At 41.3% G+C, this 5807-nt stretch overlaps 1 pseudogene; it reads left to right on the top strand.

Moving 5' to 3' along the window:
* Positions 1-898: 898 nt before the first annotated feature.
* On the top strand, positions 899-3800 carry LOC102846700 (annotated as a pseudogene).
* The last annotated feature ends 2007 nt before the right edge of the window (positions 3801-5807 follow it).

Here is a 5807-nt window from a genome sequence, read left to right as displayed (position 1 = left end):
GTGTCAGAGGCAGTGTGATTGGCACAGGATAGAGCAGGGTTTAGGGCTGTTGAACATATGGTCGCTATGAGTCGCAAACAACTCGATGGCACAACAACAACAACAACCAAGGATACATTTCTTTGAACTTTTCCCTTCATTTATTCCTGTTCATTCAACATCTAGTGAAAATCTAACAAACATTTTAAGAAGTTTCCTTAAATTTCATAGCTTCAATTAACATCCTTCTGTCCACTCTATGAAAGCCCTTTAGAATAGCTGTATTGATCTTCATATTTACCTGAGTAATATGTATATGTCTTCATATTTACCTGAGTTATTGCTGTGCAATTTAGAAAAGCAGGGTGAGGATGCCTGTCCAACCAGAATGTAATCACTGTCTTTGGATTGTGCATGTACAATTTCTGTATGTTTTGTTGTGTATCATCCAAACAACAACAAAACAGCTTATTTTTTTTTTTTTTTTTTTTTTTCATAAAAAAGGGAAAGAGAGAGAGAAATTGCCAATACCAGGGCCCAGCCCTACAAACAGTTATATAAAAATGTTCAGGATTATATGTTAAGAATAAAGAGAGGATAATTAGAGGAAAACAAAACCCAACTTGTGACTCATGATTATCCCCTATGTGAGAGAACAGAACTTCTGACCAACATTGGCTTGGCTATAATGTTTGCAGAAGTAAAGACCTTTCTCATATGAATTCACTGGTTGTGTTTCAACCATCAGCTTTTAAACTAGCAGCTAGCTGATTACAAAGTGCTTTCGTGCCATCCAGGCCCTAGGACAAGATCAAATAACCATTTTTATTTGTACCACTTTGCCAAAACTCACCCAGAAGGGATTATAGAAAAGTTACACAATCAGCTCTCTTCAGGGGTGTCACTGATCGCTGCAGCCATGTCTTTTCCCACTTATGATTACGAGTCCAAGGCTGTTTATGATCCCTATGCTTATCCATCTGGTGACTATGATAAGCACACAGGAGATCCAAAGCAGGACCTGGCTTACTAACGTCAGTATGAGCAGCAGACATATCAGGTGATCCCCGAAGTCATCAAGAACTTCATCCAATATTTCCATAAAATGGTCTTGGATTTGATTGACCAGAAGGTGTTTGAGCTGCAGGCCAGTCGTGTCTCCAGTTATGTCATTGACCAGAAGGTGCATGAGATCCAGGACATCTATGAGAACAGCTGGACCAAGCTGACAGAGAGAGAGAGATTCTTCAAGAATATGCCTTGGCCTGAAGCTGAAACCATTGCTCCACAGGGTGGCAACGATGCCATCTTCCTGATTTTGTACAAAGAACTATATGCCTAAGTCAGTGGGGAACCCTCTGGAGCAGAGGTTTGAATCCTTTTACAACTACTGCAATCTCTTCACCTACATTCTTAATGCTGATGGTCCCACCCCTCTGGAACTACCCAACCAGTGGCTCTGGAATTTCATCGATGAGTTCATCTACCAGTTTCAGTCCTTCAGTCAACACAGCTTTAAGACTGCCAAGAAGTCAGAGAAGTTTGACTTCCTTCGATCTAGTCCCAAAATCTGGAATGTTCACAGTGTCCTTACCGGCCTTCATTTCCTGGTAGAATCCAACATAAACCGCCAACTGGAGGTTAGAATGAAAGAATTTTACTTTTACTTTTTCAAGAGGATCGTGTACTAGGGGGAAGGCTTGGGAGGGGAGAAAAGTGCAACAATGAATGAATGGAAACCCAAAGTCTCTGTAAATTTTCATTTAAATTAATAATAAAAAAAAATCTATATATAAATACATTTGATGAGATGTTTTGACACCACCTCCACTGGGCAATGCTTCTTCCAAGTACCAAGGATACATTACAAATGGAGGTGACCCCAAGAGTGTGACTGGGGGGTACGGACGGCATTCCCTCTACAGGACGCTCGGCCTCTTCAGCCTGGTGGGGCTTCTGCGCCTGCACTCCCTCCTGGGGGATTCCTACCAGGCCATCAGGGTGCTGGAGAATATCGAGCTCAACAAGAAGAGCACGTATTCCCGGGCTCCCGAGTGCCAGGTCGCCGCGTACTGTTAGGTTGGCTTGGCGTATTTGATGATGCGCCGCTAGCAAGACGCCGTCCGGGTCTTTGCCAACATCCTCCTCTCCATCCAGAGGACCAAGAGCATGTTCCAGCGGACCACGTGTAACTACAAGTGATTAACAAGCAGAACGAGCAGATGCACGCGCTGTAGGCCATCGCCCTCACATGAACCCGTGCATCGACGGGAGCGTCCAGCTCCAGCTGCGGGGGAAGTATGGGGACAAGACGCTGCGCGTGCAGAAGGACGACCCACAGGCCCACGAGGAGCTCTGCAGCTGCTGGTGCCCCAGGTTCCTGTCACCGGTGGTGCCCAACTACGACAACATGCACCCCAACTTACCACAAGGAGCCGTTCCGGCAGCAGCTGAAGGTGTTCTCTGGCCAAGTCCAGCAGCAGGCCCAGCTCGCCACCATCCACAGCTTCCACAAGCTCTACACCACCATGCCTGTGGCCAAGCTGGCCGGCTTCCTGAGCCTCACAGAGCGGGAGTTCCGGATCCAGGTGCTGGTCCTCAACACAAGATGAAGAACCTGGTGTGGACCAGCAGGAGCTCTGCCCTGGACGGGGAATTTCAGTCCGCCTCAGATGACTGCTACCAGACAATGCCCCTCCTTCTCCAGCAGAGTATATGGTGGATTCAAACTCTGAGCCTCTGGGATTGTAGTGCAGCTTCTTGCCACTAGGCCACCAGAGCTCCTTCTGATCCATAAATTTGAGGAGCTCAGTCGAACTCTGAAGAAGATGGGCCAGCGGCCGTGAGTAGATCACGCCCCCGGTTGCGTTGGCACCCAAAAGCCTTTGCCTGAATCAGTCCTCAGCTGAGTTGAAATTTATTTGACTTATATAAGGACTGGAATATTTTTAAGGAGCTTTCAGTAAAAAACCTTCTTTGGGGGGGGGGGAGTTACACAATCAATTATTTTATTTATCATTATTATAAAATTAATAGTAAGGACTATTATAGAAATTTAGGATTGGAAGGTCATAGTTGCCTGAGTAAGAGGAGCAGGACAAAATGGATCTAATCACAGTCCTGAAGCTCTGTGTCTCTTGTTTGTTCCTCCTTTCACTTTGAAAACTATGAGAAAGGAAAACACCCACCTGGGCCCACTCCCCTACTAATTATTGGAAATAGCCTATAGCTGTATCTTAAGTGTCAGTAAATCATTAAGCAATGCAAGTCCACCTTGTGCTCCTCCAGCGCTGTGCAATGGTGAGTACATTAATCTTCATATTTAAATAAAATTAATAAAAAGTAAGAAATAAAGTCATGTGTTTGGTGAGAAGATCATTGTAAGAGAGAAGAAAATTAATAAGGATTAATAAGGTAGTGACATGGCAAAAGTAGGTAAGATAGCCATCCTTTGTTATTATCACAGTCATTTGCTATGCTATTTTGGCAGAAAGTAAAGGGTTAGGAAGTGTTTCATAGTTAAAGATTTCCTTTTCATGTAATATTATTTTGTTCAATAATTTCTGCATAGTGTTGGATCACCTTTTTTTAAAAAAATGGACGTCAATATCTCTTTTCCACATATGTCCCTATTATAAAAAATGTAGTTACAATTCCTAGTTAGTTATTACTGCATATATTTTGGCTATATTTAATCCAGGTCTGCAACTGTTTGTTTAAATTCCTTAATTAGTTTTCTATTAATTCCTGCAGCCTTGTATTTTGCCAACACGGTCAGTGTATATTGGAATTCATCTTTTGGTACCAGTGCTCTTCATTGAAAGGCTTCAAATCGATCCAAGAACCAGGCCGAGGTATAAACATTTCTCAAAGTTTATTGTGAGCCAGGCTGCTCAGCAAAGTGAGTAGTCAGGGCTTGGGTTTGGGAGAGCTTATGTGGGGCATTAGCGAGTGTGTTATTTCTTTATTGCTTAGTACATTAGGAGGGTTGTAATGAGTTGGCATTGCAGTAGCTCTTGGTACATTAAATTTCTGAGACTTTCTGGCTTAGGAAAAAGTCCTGACATGGGACTTTCTGAGTTCTGGTTTTGAGAAAAGTCCTGACAGGAGACTTTCTGGTTTGGGGAATAGTCCTGACATGGGACTTTCTGAACTGGGCTTCAACCTCCATTTTTATTTTTAGGCTAATAAGTTGGAATCTGATTAGCACTTGTAGAGGAGTGCTGTTTCTGTATGAATAATTCAAGAATCATAGGACTGAAGGTAAAAGAAATCAGAGATAAAATAAAATCACCAAAAATTATGGAATCAAAATTATTGGCCCCTCCCTTCAATGGTGGAATGGCTACTGCCCTTTGTACCTCTTATACTACTGTTCATTCTTGAATTAACCTGGGGGCCATGTTTACTCAAAATTTTTACCATGTTTACCCAGCATTTTTACTAAATTTTTGCAGAAGCACTTTTGCGTATTTACCAACCAAGTCATCAGTGAATTGTGCATAATAAAGTACATATCGCTCCCCCCAAATGAATAAAATAGCATAACATACCACCTCCCTTAAACCCTACCTACTACAACCCCATCCAGCGAAGTAGCCAGAAGACCTCGTCACCCTCTACCTCCACAGGAGCAGGAATGTTAGGCTTAAAATCGAAATGGATGTTGAAACTCAACTCAGAAAATCCCATGTCAGGACTTTTTCCCAAAACCAGAAAGTTCCAGAAATTTAATGTACCTATGAGCTACTGCAACACCAACTCCTCTTCCAACCCTCCTAACTGTACTAAGCAATAAAAAAATAACACACTCTATAAAGCACCATATAAGCTCTCTCAAAACCAAGCCCTGTTGCAACTCACATTGTTGAGTAGCCCGGCCCTCAATAAACTAGAAGTGTTCTTACCTTGCCATGCTTCTTGGCCTTCAATACAAAACCTTTTATTCATCAGATGCAACCTCCTCAAACAACTCACGGTGAACCAATTCTTTTTGATACAGTGACTCTGTGTATCCTTCCATTGCCTTTTGATACTTCACACATCATTCACAATTTTGCCAATACTATTTTCTCGAATTTATTTTCCATTCTTTATCTGGAACATTATAGAATTGCTCTAAATCATGTTACTTTTTTAAAATTTCTTTTTTTTTCTTACTTTTTATTGTATTATTTTTACGTGTACTGTCAAGTCAGATCTGACTGGTACAGGAGGAGATTGCCCCCTCCTTTTCCAGCAAAGCATCTGGTGGATTTGAACTGCATTTTTAAAATTTTGTGTTATACAGTATGAGTCAAGACCAAGATTAGGAGGAATTATTATTAGCATATTAATGAGTATTAATATGATAATATGAATTAATATTAGCATACTCTGTTGATGGCTCTGAACCTTGGGAGAAAGGTTACGGTGGTCTACTACCATGAAGATTTTCCATCATGGAAACGCTTGGGACAGTTCTGCTTTAAACTGCAGCGTTGTTATGAGGCATGGCTGACTATCCAACAACGGGTTTGTGGGGCTTTTTACTATATATATAGCAATAACCTACAAATCCTCAGGAAGATAGCCTTTAACTAAATACTTGGGGAGGGGGATGTTTAAGAGTGAAACACTACTTCATAAAGCAGTGACTCCTTTTTCCCCTATATCAAATGACTGAAGAAAATTTCACTCATCAAAGCAACCATTTTTGTTTACCCTTCCTCTGATTTCCCTTTGAGATTTAAGATATTTTATTTTAAATCTGTTTATGTATAGTACTCTTTCTTTTTAAAAAATTATTATTGAATTTTATTAGTTTTATTGAACATTTACAGAGATTT

The sequence above is a fragment of the Elephantulus edwardii genome, unplaced genomic scaffold (genome assembly GCF_000299155.1).
Source record: "Elephantulus edwardii isolate Elephantulus edwardi_28Jun2011 unplaced genomic scaffold, EleEdw1.0 scaffold00007, whole genome shotgun sequence".
Classification (NCBI taxonomy): Eukaryota; Metazoa; Chordata; class Mammalia; order Macroscelidea; family Macroscelididae; genus Elephantulus; species Elephantulus edwardii.
This window is presented reverse-complemented; position numbering and strand designations above follow the sequence as displayed.